The sequence below is a fragment of the Mytilus californianus genome, unplaced genomic scaffold, assembly GCF_021869535.1.
Source record: "Mytilus californianus isolate M0D057914Y unplaced genomic scaffold, xbMytCali1.0.p SCAF_5, whole genome shotgun sequence".
NCBI lineage: Eukaryota > Metazoa > Mollusca > Bivalvia > Mytilida > Mytilidae > Mytilus > Mytilus californianus.
The window spans coordinates 17000058-17017123 of record NW_026262701.1 but is presented as its reverse complement, the minus strand read 5'-3'; the positions used below and the strand labels follow the sequence as shown (position 1 = coordinate 17017123).

The 17066-nt window shown below is 31.3% G+C and overlaps 1 long non-coding RNA gene across 1 annotated transcript in view; it reads left to right on the top strand.

Annotated features, from left to right (window-relative positions):
• Positions 1 to 17066, top strand: part of LOC127701122 (uncharacterized) — a 173970-nt gene that overhangs the window by 74064 nt on the left and 82840 nt on the right. The gene's annotated exons all lie outside the window — the stretch shown is intronic.

Sequence of the window (17066 nt, the reverse complement as noted above, 5' to 3'; positions counted from 1 at the left end):
AATCCGTTATCTCGGACTTGTAATCTGTTCCCTCGGTTGAGTAATCCGATTCCTCGGATTTGTAATCCATTATCTAAGATTATGATTAATAAGAAAGTAGCTGCTTTTTTAACCAGTCTATAAATGGTGATTATAGGTGAACTGTTCATGAAATATCTTACTGAAAGTTGGTTTCCCGAAATATCGTAGCTGTGAATATAATATAACGATATATGCATAATACGTTTGTACTGCGCTCCATTTAATGGAAGTCCTTTTCGCTTAGAATTATCTCCGTATGTCGGGAAGTAACTAGTAATCAGACAGATAGGCCTTGTGTTCTTTAATTCTTTAAAACATCAAGCCGTATTGAAATAGAAAGATTTGTCAAATCTGATCATTTTTGTATACACACGATGCCAACCAATGCGAGCAGGACGAAGAATTTTTAATAAATGCCACGGTTAGCAGGACGCAACCTTTATAATAGATATGTCTTGTGCCAGTTAAGTCATGGTGTTTGTTTTTTTTTTATGGATGGGGAGGGGGGGAGAGAAAAAGGAATCCTCAATTTAAACCAGCAAGCCAGATAAAGACACACGCGAATATCAAATACAGATCCATAAATGAACACGATAAATGTTTAATGCCATCATAAAATTAAATTAGTTTTTTTACAGCATACCGTGGTTAAGAATAAAAAGAGAAATGACATAGTTTATTATTTTCCATAAAATTACAATTTCATGAATTTCTATAGGTTTTCTGAATTGAACAAAAGAAGATGTGCGGTTAAAGTTACGACACTGCAACGTAACAATAAAATTAACAAAAAGACATCAAGAACGCATTAAATAGTCTTCATCAATAGACGGGTCTAATCTATACCAAATATCAAGATTTAAATCCTCACAAGTCTATAAAATGTGACCAATTTAAAAGAAACAACCAAAGATAGTTTATTTACTGAAGTATTTTTGTGCTGGTTTTTATACCTGGGATAAACGAAAACTATGACTTGATTTATTTTACCGTCTCTACACTGTACAAAAAGGTAGTGTCAACTTCCCCTGAATTTATTTTACTGTAGAGCCGTTCTAAAAAAAATCTTTCGATCTTTTGGATCAGTCAAAAATGTAAAAACAGCGGTTTTGTTTTGTATTTGGTATAGTTATGTACTTTGCTATAGCAAAAAAAAAAAAAACAACAAAAAGACAAACAGAAAAAATGATTGTTTCAAAACACAACCAGTTTTTATGAACTACTTTATTTTTCGGAACTTTCGGTTTTTTATTGTCTTTTATATCATATTCGAAACGTTCTGATTCGAATGCCACTGCTGAGACTTATGTAGAGGAAACGCGCGTCTAACGTAGCAAATTATAAGCATTGTTTCTTAGATTTTTTTTACAATTGGGACAAAATACGGATTGATCTTATTACCTTTTTTTAAAATTTTAGAAGTGGCCTTGTGTTTAAAACAATTTAAAAAACAATCTGCATTGAAAGTGGTCAGAATAAATAAACAGTAAGTTTTAAACAAATCAGAAATATACGATTTCTTTACAAAGAACACATTACTTCATCGAACATATTTGACAAACAAAGGAACGTAAAAATTACTTTAGGGAGTTGGAATCTTAGTTTTTGACTTCTTAATTTTCAGATTCTGGTTTTCCAAGGAAAACAATATTTGTTTTATGAACATTAATGTAAAGTTATTTCCTATATCTCAATTTGGCAAAACCTTTTGGAATTTTGGGTCCTCAATGCTCTTCAACTTCGTACTTTATTTGGCCTATTTAACTTTATTTTTTCGACCGTCACTGATGAGTCTTTTAAAGACGAAACGCGCGTCTAGCGTACAAAATTAGTAGTTAATTCTAGATATCATAATATAACAATTCACGAAAATATGTTGGCTATCTTGATTTTTCCTCAAAGGTGTTATAAATAGAATGTATGTCGTCAGGTCCATTTTAGAATATAAATCAAGACTGCATTAACAACGTTTTTTTCTTCCACAAAAAAACATTCCCTTCTTCTTTTTCGGGTCTTCAAATTGAGTTGATTTGTTCAAACGAAAATTGTGTTAGTAGCTTACCTGATTGAATACAGATAAAACCTTGAACTGAAAAAAGTCATTAGTACTTTTTGAAATTCTTCTACAACCACAAACTTACTTTCGTTTTAAGGCATTTCCAAGTACTACGCGTAGTTTGAAATATTTGTTTTCTTATGTACTGATAATGGTGTGATACAATGTAGTAAAAACTTTGCAACGAACGTACGACCAATTAATTGCAATAAAATGTATTAAAAGTTCAGTTTTATGTATTTTGGTATTTATCCAAATATTGGTGACATATATTATCATAGAAATACCATAGTTCAATCGGAAGACATCAAGAACTCAAGTCAAATACTGTAAACCGGGAAATTTTCGCGCCGTTTTTATTTCGCGATTTATTAACACAATCTTAATTCGCGCCATTTTGAATTCGCGATTTTCCTTTGGCCTATATAAATATTTTCATAAATGATTTAGAAAGTGAACAGTTTTACATGTATCGCAAATCAAGTGATTAAATCAACCAGAAAGCTTTTGTTTTCGGTTCATTCATGTTAAATGAGATTAAAAATTGTGTCATTTTTGCTTGTAAAAACACATACACAATAACAGAAAAGAAGACCTATTTAAGAGTGAATTAAAATAAAATGCTGTCCGGATTATTGCTAATTATTCGATATTTTGATCTGATTTATCTGTGTCGCAGATTCAACGAGGTAATACGTTTCAAACTGATTGACAGGTGTCATTAACATATGTGTTACGAGTGTTGTTTACATAACAATATCTGTAATGTCCGCTTGCTTGAAATGTCTTCCATGTTAATACGATTAACTTGAGTTAAAGTCATGATTTTTTACATTGGTTTCATTAAGAAATACAGTTATGATTTGAGGTATAGATCTGTCGTCTGTAAAATCGGTGTTATATAGTGGTTCTCTATACATATCCTATTCATATACGTGCATGCATGGTCTTCATCTTATGAATTGAGTTTCATTGAAATTTTCGCGTTTCAATTCTTACCGCGAAAATAGCGAAAATAAAACTGCCGCGAAAATATCCCTGTTTACAGTATTATCTTATCTAAGGAACACATACGGTACACTGTATTTGCAACTATCCGTTTTAGTTGAAACTTATGATGTTAATTCAATAAAGCACAGTTAACTGCGAATACATTAAAAGTAGGCAACAGTGATATCACTGAAATATTTTATTTTATCAATTCTACAACGTGAACCTTACCTCGAAGTACTGTATCTAAATTTCACTGCCATAATCATAATTATGAACTGTTACCAAAATTAACAAAAAAGATGCTTTACTTGAACAATATATAAGAGATAATTAATTTTCGTTTGAGAAAATCGTCTAATATACTGAAGACTCAATTTGTTTTCTTCATTTTATGTGTAGGTCTCACATCCATGGCAGGTTCCAGATCTATGTCAGATTTCTAATCCATGGTAAATATGACGTCATGCCATCCTAAATCTTTGGCAGATTATTAAGAATCCAAATCTATGGCAAATTTTCTAGTTTCCTAATTTATGGCACATTTTTTGCAAATGGAGGTCCAGTCAGTACATATCTCACAAATGACTTGCCTAAAACAAGTGCCTTTCTCAAGAAATCTTACTTTGTCAAACATCACAGGTTTTAAACAGAAATATAGCTGAAAATGATGTAGGTAGATATTAGAAATCTATGACAGATTTGTTTTAAGTTTCCAAATATTAAAAAAACATATTTCAAAATTTTATAAAGTTATGTTTCGAAATAAAAGCATTTACTGTTTGTTAAACTGTTAAAGGCATTATTGCGTGTTGTGCATATATACCACCGGGTGTCTACACCGCTGGAATATCAGTTTTGCTGTCTGTATTAACATCTGAACTAATGGTTTGTTAATTGTGCAGGTACTTTCTGATCTCTTCGTTACATGTTTGACTCTTGATTACAAATATGTGTAAATTGAACCATTTTAATATACTAACAAGTGTGATATGAACATCCAACATTAGTGGTAACAGTCGCGATTAAGCTAAACTAAAATGCTAAAGCGTACCACCACATTTTAGATGAGAAAATACATCGTACAACTTAATAATAGCTGTATAAAATAGACTGGTAGTCACAATGTTAACACATGCATATACATTTCAGACGTGTGCAATAAAGTTTATGAAAATCATTTTACTCTTTAAAAAATCAATATTGTTTTAACAGATACAACCATGCAATTTGGAATTCTGGGATAAACGTCTGCGATAGAGAGGTTTTGGTTTTTCTTTTATTTCGAGCTACATGAAGATTATACAATTACAAATAATAAGGCAAACATGGTCATATGAATAAGAACAGTTGATAAAGTATTTCTTTTAGACCATCCTCAGTTGCAACAAAGACTAATTCATTACCAAAATATTCCATTGCAATAATGATTACGTGTAAAATAAATGTTACATTATTTTTCACAAGGAAATACAGTTTACGCTTTAGATTTCTAAAAGGCTGACAAATGGCAGTGAAATGGAATCTTTTCTGTGATTTAGAATTTTAACCTGTTAGTAAAGAAAGTTATATATCAGATTGGGAGACTCCATTTTACAGTGTAAGAGTTTAATGCATCATCTTAGTTCATTGGTTTTTTTTTCTTGATTATATTAGATCATTAATGATAATTTTGCTATCTAGTAAGATAAAGCGCATCAATTCTAAAGAAAAGTTTTAAGTTGCTTATAAATGAATAAATGTCATTCAATCTTTAGACACTCCATAAATAACAAATTAATCTGCGATCTCAAATATTACCTGTTTGTTCAATCAAATATCATTAAATGTTACCAAGGAATATATTTGAATTTTCAACCCAGTATACCACCATTCCCCAAGTGAAATTGAAAAATTGTCTAAAAGAAATACTCCTCAATGCTTTTCAACATAAAAATGGTAGCACACGCTATAAATTTATTACTTTTGGATACCATACGGCATATTTTGTTAATAGTGAACAAAAAAGTTAAACATGCAAAACAGAGGAACAAGTGATCAGTATGCTGGAGTTTCTTATTGACAACATATTTGTTGAATTTGGAGGTAGACTTTTTCAACAGATTTTCAGCATTCCTATGGAATCGAACTGTGCGCCTCTCCTTGCCGACCTCTTCTTATTTTCAAATGAGTAAGAGTTCCTTCAGACACTTGTCAAAAACAAGAAGATCAAAGAAGCTAGATCATTTAGTTCCACATTCAGATATATTGATGATGTTCTTTCCATTAACAAACTTTTCTGATGGGGTTTCATTGATATATCACCCAGAACTAGAAATTAAAGAAACAACATACCCGGCTTCCTCTGCCTCATGTTAAGACTTTTACCTCGAATTTGACATAAGCGGTCATTTCAGTACCAGAATCGATGACAAACGAGACGATTTTATTTTTGAAATTATTCCCCCCCCCCCCCCCACCTTAGTAGCAATATACTAACTTCACCTGCATATGGGATATACATTTCCAAACTCATTCAGTATCCAAGAGCTCGTAGCTGCTACTCAGACTTTGTAAAACGTTACCAGTATCTGAGCAGAAAGTTGATGAACCAGGGTAATGTAAAAGAACGTCTCGTCCTTTTTCTAAAAAAGTTCATCGGAAGATACCAAGACCTTGTTGATAAATATTCCGTATCAACTTCACAACTTATATATAAATTATACACGATGGTCTTGAAGTATAGATTCAAGGTACTGACGTTGTTTTAGTTTAGTGTATTTTTGGTAATATCCATTTGACGTGGCTCGGTACTTGTACATCCCGTCATTGTGTTATTGTGCTATGGTAAATTTTTGTATTCTTGTCTTTCGGTTTTGCTAATGTGCTTTGTCTATATGCCTTTTTGTTTTTCTTTGTTGACATATTTGTTTGTTTTTATAGTGATTAAGATTATAACACAATGCTTACTGCTGTACCCCTATTTTTGACATTTTTACCTATTATGTCTGTTTGTTTTATTCACACATTGTTGTCAATATAATAGAATTTTATACGACTGTCATACAAGTGAGAAGTTTAGCTAGCTATAAAACCAGGTTTCATCCACCATTTTCTACATAAGAAAATGCCTGTACCAAGTCAGGAATATGACAGTTGTTATCCATTCGTTTGTGTTTGAGCTTTTGATTTTGCCATTTGATTAGGGACTTTCCGTTTTGAATTATCCTCGGAGTTCGGTATTTTTGTTATTTTACTTAGTGTTTATTTTTTATTAACTTTTCGTATTAAAACACGTCACATCTTTGATGATTTGTTTTAACAACATGGCAAACAGATATCAACAAAATAATAACAACATTCCATAAAACACTAACACGAACCCCACAAAAAAACAGGGGTGACTATGACTCATGTCTTCAAAAGCGTCAAATGTACATTTTCCCATATTCAACCTACTATGTTACTCCCACTTAAATACGTTGGTGTGTTATATCCAGTGATATGGCATCATACAATAGCGAATAGGTAAGAATTGTACTTAGACAATACCAAATCTGTAACCCATTGGCACATGAAAGTTCTCAATACAAATGGAAAAGTTTGATTTAAAAACAAGGGGTTTTCCAGAACAAAGGGTGGACAATACTTACCAGTACAGATACCAGTAAGAACAACACAGACGAAGAAAATAATGTAATTGCACAAAATACCACAATGAAATAAAAAAAAAGCATAATAAACAAAACACTAGAACTGACGTCAGCCTAAATTTGTTAAGTCGGGAAAGTTTTAATGCACGTTCTCACTATATATGATAGATTTTAATCAATGCACTAACAAATCATGTCATAGCAATTTTGCATTTAGTCTTGTTTATTCACAGGTAAATTTATTCATGTTTATATATGTCATACAGTCTGCTTTGCAAAACATGTGAAGATTTACAGGATAGGGCATTTCCAAAATAACTAATGATTAAGGGAAAAGTATACTTTTGTTACTTATTAAACCTAACTATTTGTTAAAGGATTTCAAATAAATAAATAGTATAGAAATTACAAAATTAATTGTTCTTTTTTTCGTATAAAATTAATGAAACTTTGAGCTCTCCAAATTTAGACAGTTATTTATCATTCAAAACATAAAACGACTGATTAAATGTATAATTTGAGTTCCGTGAACATAAAATGCATATCTGAATATGGTTAAAGCTTTATAGAAATATATGCCAATGTAAATACAGATTTTATATGGTGGGACAAGCCATATTGAGTAAAAAATAAAAAGACGTTGGATTTAATAAATAGTTTTCTGAAAATATTATACTTAAATGCTTAAATTTTCCTTTGAGACTTTTAATATGAACCATTGATGCTGCTTTATCCAAGTGAGGCAGACTTGATTTACCCAGTGGCTTTTTAAGATAATGAAAAGAAACTTTGTTTTCTTTATCTTCAAGTCTGAAAAAATATTTAATGACTGTGTCAATTACATATTATTTTACTGAAACTACATATCACAAAGACTTTTTGGTCTGCCTAAAAAGCTTCCATACATCTAAAAATTGACAGGGAGTGTCAGTTGAGAGCCTTATTTTACAACAAAAGAGAAGATGACAATTTTTCTAATGATATAGTTTTCATTATCTTAAAAGCATTTTTTAAAAAGCACTTACATATGTAGTTCATTTAATATTCATGTTGACAAGATACTATGTGTATGAATAAAATGTAAGGATTTACTTAGTTCTTCATGGTATAATTGAAGTGCTCTCTCATGCAAGCAATCATGACTTAGTTTACAGTTAAAAAATTGACCTCGGTTTTCTATTGGCTCCTTTTGTTCAGTCTCTGGTTTTCAATTATTTTTTGGTGGAAATATATGTGTTTTCGTACCGTGTTTGTTTGTTTGGTTGTTTGTACCTGTTATAGTATTATCTGTCCCTCTATATTTAAGATTGAAATTGCCCCTTACTTTCTGAAAATCATCAAATACTGTCATGTATTCAATACTATTCAAAGGATGTACGAAAACCTAGACACTCAATGTATTTAGACTGATAATACTATTCTAAATATGCAAGTGTTGCATAATTCATACAATAACACATCCAATATCTATGGTGTTTCGACTATGCGCAATTTGCAAATGAGGGAATATCGGCAAGGGGGTTTATATTGCCTGTTTGTCCAACCTGTAAGGTTAACATTTAAACGTACATCGGTTTACTGTCTTCATCTGTCACAAAACATTATGTTGAATATCACAGAATGTAGATTATAATAGTTATAGGTGAAAAAGTAACTAGTGTACTTGACAGTAGTTTTAATTTTATTTTGTTATATTTTTATGTGTGTCTTTCAGTCAAATAAAACCATTCAATGTGTCGTAAATCATTACAATATTTTATGTTGAATGATGCTTTGAAGGATGCACATGTTAAGTATTAAATATTATACATCCATATTAAAGGGGCATTAGCTGTCAAATTCATGTTCACTGATTTAACTCAAATTTTCATATTTGATTTATAACATACTAAAACGTATATCCAAATTAAGTCTAAAATAAACAATTAACAATGCATATAGTCGATAATATACATGTACATCAGCATTTTGTGTTTATTTTAGTCTACACACCATCTAATTAATCATCGAGATGACCTCCGAGGACTCCGAGGATGGTCACATAACCCGATATAAACATAAACATAAATATAAATAGATATCATTCTTGTGCAATTTGACTTTTCCAGGTCTGTTTGATGTGATGTTATAGGTTAATAAAATAGGTTAATAATCGTTTTTACCTGTATAAGATTGATTTTTTGTGGATCGAATCAGTCAACCAAATTGTTTGCCTTTGGTACACTTTCAATGTTGAAATGTTTTCCTTTAAATGGCTGAAAACGGCTAATACATGCGTAACCAATCTCTAGCTAAGCGGTTTATTTGACGGTCACATGATTACGGATTCAATGAGTTCCAATTATTCACTTGCAAGTACATAATTCATCAGCTATGTTTCTTACAATTCAACTAAACTGGCTGCTGAAAGCGAAATATTATTTCACTATTTCACTTTCAGAAATGACTGAACCAAAAAAAAAAAAAAAAAAAAATTATATCTCGTAGCTAATGCCCTTTAAGGACGATAACATGTATATCTGATATTTTCTAATCTGGAATCAGCTGTTTAATTTACAAATACAGATGTACAATAAAAACAGAACAATGATATGCTCTTGCTTTTAACAGTAACATTAACATTTTTATGAGAATTACTGTTAATTTTAAGGACAATTTTTATTACAACCCATTGTCAATTATTTGGATCTCACCTGACCAAGTAATCATTGGCGGTTCAAACTTTATTGTTAATGTAGGAAATATTATTTCTGTATTTATACTTGTTGCACGAAAATTAAAAATTTCAAAGAAACAATGTTTATACAGGAAATTGTTTTTCGAAACGAAATAAAATGTTAGACGTATAATAAACTGCACTACAAAAGTCTAAAAGTCTGAAAAGACCAGTTTTTGTCTTAATTTGCATGAACTTTTACTCGACATTCTCCAAAAGTATGACTTGTGTCTTAATTTTTCTTGACACATTCTCATTTATATTAAATTTGTATGAAATTTGCTCGACATATTCTCGACATTCTGAATATGGTCTTAAAATTTCTTGACAAATTCTTGACATTTGAATACTGTCTTGAAATTTCTCGACATATTCTCGACATTCTTATTTTTCACAGTATGGCTTGACATATTCTGAACATATTGAATGGTGTCTTAAATTTACTTGACAGTTCTGAGTTTTACAAATCATGACCAATATTCATGATATAACTTTAATCTTTATTTCTCTTTATATGATATACTGTTGTTTCAAGTTACACTTCTTTACAACAAAAATAAAAGTTGGGCATGTAAAATAATTGAAAATTTGGGTATATAAATATTTTTACAAATGCAAATATGGCTATGAAATCTAAAGTATAAAATAATTCAAATGTGGGTGTGTTGATATAAAACAATTTCAATGTGGGTTTTTAAATAATTACAAATTTTGATTCCTAAATCTTATAAATTAAATGATTCAAACCAATCATACTGTAAACATATTTCATTCTACATTCATAATATTCAATGTTGATATGGTAAGTAATTATTATACCAAAATGTGGTTTATATAAATAGCAAATTATGATGATATACAAATCATTCATTTAACAGAAGAAAAATTTGTGTAATGTCATCTGTTGGAATATATTAAGTATTACACATGGACAGGATGTTCCCCATAAAATTAAGGTATTCCACACCCCAGAGTACACGCAACTGTCAAATAGAAGTTATTGCTTTACCTGTAATCAGCCATACAACTTATCAGTTGACCGACCATGCCACTACAATTTAAAAAGTGTGTTGATAGATGAAAATTAAAATCATCATTTTGATGAAAAAAATTGAATTGAAATAGATTTTCTTCATCAAAATTATGAAGTTAATTATTTTAACATAAAAACAAATTGAATAATTCCCAAAGATTAAAAGAAAATTATTATCTACTCCAGGAATAATAAAAAAAAATGCATTTATTTATTGGTTCCATCAATGATTTCTATAGAAATCATCGGTAATATAAATCTAAACATTTTTTTCTTTTCGTCACAAATATTTATTTTTGATAAAAAAATATAAAATTCAACACTCAAATTTGAATAAAAAATGTTTTTGGGTTGTTCTAAAAAATGAATAAGGTTTTTGAATCAAGATGGGAACAAATTCTTTGACCTGAACGAAACCCCCCCCCCCCCCCCCCCCTCCCCCCTCTTTTTTTAGCCACACAAACCCAAAAGATGAATTGTGGGGTCCAAAAGAGATACAAGACACCTATTTTAGTAAAGCAAATTTGACTGGCAGTTTTGCGAACGGCAAAAATCTAAATGCTGTTTGTCAATATTTTCGACTTATATTCCAAGTGAAAACAATTACTTAAATGTTTAATAAAAATAAATCAAAATTAAACTACATGGGGGATTATTCAGGGTATTCCAACTTAGTTGCATCAAAAGGGTATCTTACTATTCCAAATTAATCCTTGATTCTTCAAAGTTTAGTTTAGCCATAATAAAAAGGAGTATATAACAGCAATAGAATGTCATAAACAGTGCAGAATAAGTCTGTTCACATTTCAGGCGAAATTTATACTGTTGAGATAGTGTCAAGACATATTCAAGACTGTCAAGAATGTGTCGAGACATATTCAGAAATTGTTTAGAATGTCAAGAACATGTCGAGATATATTCAGACATTATTAAGAATGTCAAGAATATGTCAAGACAGATCGAGACAAATTTAAGACAGTCAGGAATTGGTCGAGACTAATCCAGATGATACAGGAAGTGTCAAGAAATTTTAAGACAATGTTCATACTGTCAAGACACTTGTCAAGAAAAATCAAGAATCTTATTAGACAAATTCATACTATGTCAAGAATTTTTAAAAATTATTCAGACAAATTAAGAATGTCGAGTAAAAATTCATGCAAATTCAGACAAAAACTTGTCTTTTCAGACTTTTTGACTTTTGTAGTGCTGTGCAGTATTAAAAGAATATTAGCTACGATTTAGACAAAAAATTAAAACATGATAAGGTAATGTTTCAAACATTTACAAAAGCGGAATATTCAGATAATATTTCAGTTTTGTTCAATTTTGTCAAAATAAGCTTTGAAAATCGTTGATGTATTATTGACATGCAAGCCAATGTGAATCCGTATTCATACAAAATTTGATTTAAACCTAAACTAGAGATGGGTTACGTATGTGCAAAGCGTGTTCAGGTATTTAAAAGGAACGATTGTAATAATTGAGAAGCAAAACATGCAAGTCAATAGGAAACCATTTCCTCGAATGATTCGGTTCACAAAAGAATCATTCTTTACCAGGTTAAATCGATAATTTGCATTTAAAAAAAAAATCAATTACATAAAATTAAACAGACCCAGAAAATAGTCATCATACGATTGCACTGTCTGTCTTTTTATATTTATATTTATATAGAATAGAATGACCATCGACAGTCTTCGGAGGTCATAATGATGGTTAATTGGATAGCATTAAATCTTAAATACGCACGTTGATACATCATTACGTGTCTATGCATTTTTAATTTTGCTTTTGCAACTTATTGAAATTTGGATATACGTTTTAAAATGTTATCAATTAAAGATGAGAATTGCATGTATGTTGTCTATCATATATAAAATCTCGAAGACGCTGCATATCTTATTGATAAACTGCAGGTAAAATACGAAATAGAAAACTCTTCTTTGTTAGAAATTGTATAAACAATATAATGACATAATTTTGAATCAATCATCCGAAGCGTATATAATGTATATGGGAAATCAACAAACAAAACGATATCCGGGGAAAATAAAATTTAAAAAAAAATCATTGACAATTTTAACATAGAAAACCAGAAATATATGAGAAAACACGGATCCCGTTAAACTGGCATCAACTCAAGTGCCCCGAAAGGGTTAGCAGTTCCAGATTCTTGCAAGACTTCTGAAGTGCTTTTCATGAAGGTTATGTTCGTGAACGAGAGGGAGTGAATCAATAACAAAGGGATATGGTCTGATGTTATTCGGCACACATAAAATTACTTCTAACGATCAATTAGTTGGTGCAGACGACCATAGAACTTGCAAAGATATTACCTCAATCGTGGGACAACAACCCTCTGTTTGAGTATACAGTTCGACCTTCTGCAGAAAGACTCGTTAATGGCCCTCTTATAAGGTATGAATTGAGAGATATAGACTTCATACGCAGGTGATGCTGGAATTGCTACATAGGAACGGGAAAATGATTCCAAATTGTTTCATACCAGTAAGGAAGTAACGCAACATTAAAATGGGTACCATGTAATGAAGCATTCTAATGCCACTAAAAATGAGGATATGACTTTGCCCTTTGACTATTAAAATTATTATGCTTCTAGTCCTCCCTATGTTTGATATGTACAGCAAGTGTGAAGAAGATCTGTTACTAAACACAATATCTAGAGAGTCCACAAATGTGAAAGGAAAGTACTACTGACGGACTGATAGTCTAAAATATCTCGACCCCAATTGTTGCGATGGGATAATAAAATGTGAAGGGTATTCCAAACCGAGAAAATGGCTATACGCAGGTGCCGCAGTCTTTGTGGGAATAATTTATAGAAAAACATATTCGGATGTGAATTGATTAGAGTGGTTTTATTTTTTTTACTTGGCGGTTAATTGAATTCAATGTGAAATGATTTATAAATAAATATGATAAGTAAATATACGAGAAAAGAGAAAATTATGAGATAAATCCACAGCCATTTGCTGTATATTCATTCTTTTTTCAAAATAATACTGTAAAACCAAATTTGTACATATATATTATGCTATACATGAATGATGTTGTATCTTTGATTCGACCAACCCATTTCAAATGTAAGCTGTAGGTTACATAAGTCGGTGTCGAGAGTCGTTGAAAAAGTCTATTAAGATAAATATAACACTACGAGTACATCTTTAGTATTCCAATGAGGTAGTATATGATTGCCAAATTTAGCATAAATCAGATAACAACCACGTGAATGAAAAATGCCTTATTTTTTGTTATTAAAGAAGACGATATGTGATCTTGTGCATCAACAAGATGGTTAGGTATTACAGCGATTATATATGCAACAATTTGCAACTCTATTTATTTCCCAGTTATCTACCTTTAATGTGTAGGAGTCTATGTCATCTACTGTATGATTCATTGTGTAGAAATCTATAATTTGGCCCTATGTCCAGAAATAGGTCTTGTAATGTTAAAAATGATTTAAATTACACAAATAAAGATCTATCACTGTGAATTATAGTAAAGGCTGGAAGATTGTTAAAATCTTACCCTGATGTGAAATAATTTCAGAAGCTTTTAGTCCTTAGAAGTTGTCCGATTAATCTCTAGACAGGCAAAACTTTCATAAATGTATTTGATACTAGTACTGTAAAATTTGTTTGGATTGTTAAAAAAATGCCTTGTATGACTGCATAAGTTCATTGCTTGGATTTTTTTGCATGGGCAAATAAATAATTGGCATTTCTTTATTTAGAAGAAAGAGAGCAGATTTGAGAGAGAATATAAATCCAAGCCATATGCTATTTTTCAGAGCTTTTAGATCTACTCCAAATATTAAGTTTTGTTTTCTTATTTTGTAGGCTTATTAATGCCATATTGGACCGTTATATTGATTTTCTGCCTTATATTACCATGTTATGCTGAAGGTGAAGTGGCAATGCTAAATACTATTGATGCATGAAATTGTAAAATTAAATCTAGTAATATAATAGATTATGAAAATCTTGACAATGAAATTTTTTTCTGTATAAGTTTTACAACGAGAGAGAATTGGATTTCGCTTGATAACAACTAGAATTTTTTTTAATTTCAATATAATAATAAACTAGCCTTTATCAGCTATGCAATAATGGGGGGAAATGTTTCAGAGTTGGTGCGAGTAAAGACGTATGAATAACAAACAATACATGTTATGACTATGAAAAGTGATGTGGCATCCATAACGATATAATGATACAAAATAAATTGAAAATATACTATTTAAAAAAAAACACCATGGCTATAATTGTGTAGGCATCACGCGCGTTCAATAGACTCATCAGTGACGATCGAATAAAAAAGGTAAAAGGTAAATATATAATATTCTTACAAAAGATACAGTTAAATCTGCCAAATATCTTGACTTACATCTAGACGTTGACAATTATGGTCGGTTGAAAACAACACTTTACGACAAAAGAGATGATTTCACCTTCCCAATTGTGAACTTTCCATTTCTATGTATCAACATTCCAACAGCGCCTGCATACGGAATATATATCTCCTAGTTGGCTTGTTTTTTCTATCATGAATTCCTTGATAGAGGGTTCCTGCTCAAAAGGAAGCTATTAAACCAAGAGTTCCAAGTGATGAAGTTAAAATCATCCCTTCATAAATTTTACTGACGTCATCACAAGTTGGTTGACCGTTATGGAATATCTGTTTCACAGATAACGACGGCTATGTGCCAATTGTCGTAAACACAATCCCGTCCTATTTTCACCGAATATGACCTACCGAATCAGGCTTATCACGGTTAGGTCTTACATGAGCAACACGACGGTTGCCATATGCGGAGCAAGATCTGCGTACCCTTCCGGTGCACCTGAGATCACCCCCGGTTTTTTGGTGGGGTTTCTGTTGCTCAGTCTTTAGTTTTCTATGTTGTGTTTTGTGTACTCTTGTTTGTCTTTTAGTCTTTTTTTTTGCCATGGCGTTGTCAGTTTATTTTCGACTTACGAGTTTGGATGTCTCTTTGGTATCTTTTGCCTCTCTTTTGATACCACTATACTCATATAAAATGCTAGATTAAACTGCCGAAGAATGGCATCACCTGACTGATTTTAGTCTAAAACGAAGTACACAGAGTAGATTTTGAGAAAGATACCCTGTATTGATTGACAAAATGTTGGCTTAATGAAATTTAAATCATTTGAAAAAAATTGAAGAGCATTACAAACTTTACTGGTGCACATATCCAGTATGTGTCATTCTATTTTACTGAATGAAAATTTTCTACCTTTTAAACCTGATTTTAAGTTGCAATGAGCAACAAGACGGGTGCCTCTTGAAATTGCTTAACCTTCTTGATCACGGATCACCTGACTTCAACCGCGGTTTTATTGTGGGCTTCTTGTTGGTGACCTCTACTTTAATTTATTTGTTTTATATACTATAGTTTTTTTTCGTCGTGTATCTTTTACCCATGGTCTGTTTTTCTTCGACTTATGATTTTTGAACGACCCCTTGGTATAGTCTGCCCTTTAAACGCTTAATACATAATGCAGTTATATTGTAATAATATTCCTTCAATATTACTGAAGTTTGGCTTGTTTTCATATTTTCTCTTGTATTTTAATTACACAGTTACTTCTTTCTAATACAGTACAACCCCACACTGACAAAATTGATAAAAAAAAAATTTCAATTATATTTGATTACCCAAAACGTAGTTATTGTTTGATATTGTGATATTGTGAACATTTCATAATGCTTGTGTTTCTATTCAGAAGGGTCAAGTGATGATGTTATTTTTGTCCAAAAAAACTCATCGGTACTTTTGGTCTGTCCATTCTTGAAAGATAATGAACCAATTATATGGAGAGGTCCGCCTAGTGTAGATATGTATATGAAATAGACGAGATAATAAATGAACATCTCATCAATCAAACACAAGGCAGTCAAAAATAAAAATGAGAAAAGCAAATTCAATTTACAGATTGAAAGTTTTTCTAGGATTGACCAGGGCCTCTTCCGGTGTGACACCCTTAGAGACAGCAAACCAGTGAACCATTCAATCAAGACAGTTATGGCAGGTAATATAAGTTTTGCAAGAGTTTTGTAGACATCTTAGCCATCATTATCATCATTAATAATATTGTTATTATTTTTACTTTTATTTTATTTCACATATCGAAAATGATTAATCTCAAAAGCAAAGGGCCAGACAAGACCATGTACCTCACCTACTTCATCCGAAGTTATAAAGAATTCTTTCGGTCAATAAATTGTACGACTAATAACATTCTCTTCAAAGACAATTTACTGACCGATTTCAGATTTATTGTAAATGCGATTGAAATGCCTCAGTGGTCTCTTGGTAGCGTGGTTGGCTCGAGCTAAGGCGGTCCAGGCTTCAAATGTGTCTGGTCAAACAAAAGACATACACATTGTTATTTATTACTTCAACATAAGTCACGCCGCAAAAAGGAGCATCAGCAATGGCTGGTTGAGTGCATTTCTGAATTTACCGTCATTAGTAACGCTTAAACACATACATTGGAAAGCCGGGGATATATAAATAAGATATAAAATAAAATTGAGAATGGAAATGGGGAATGTGTCAAAGAGACA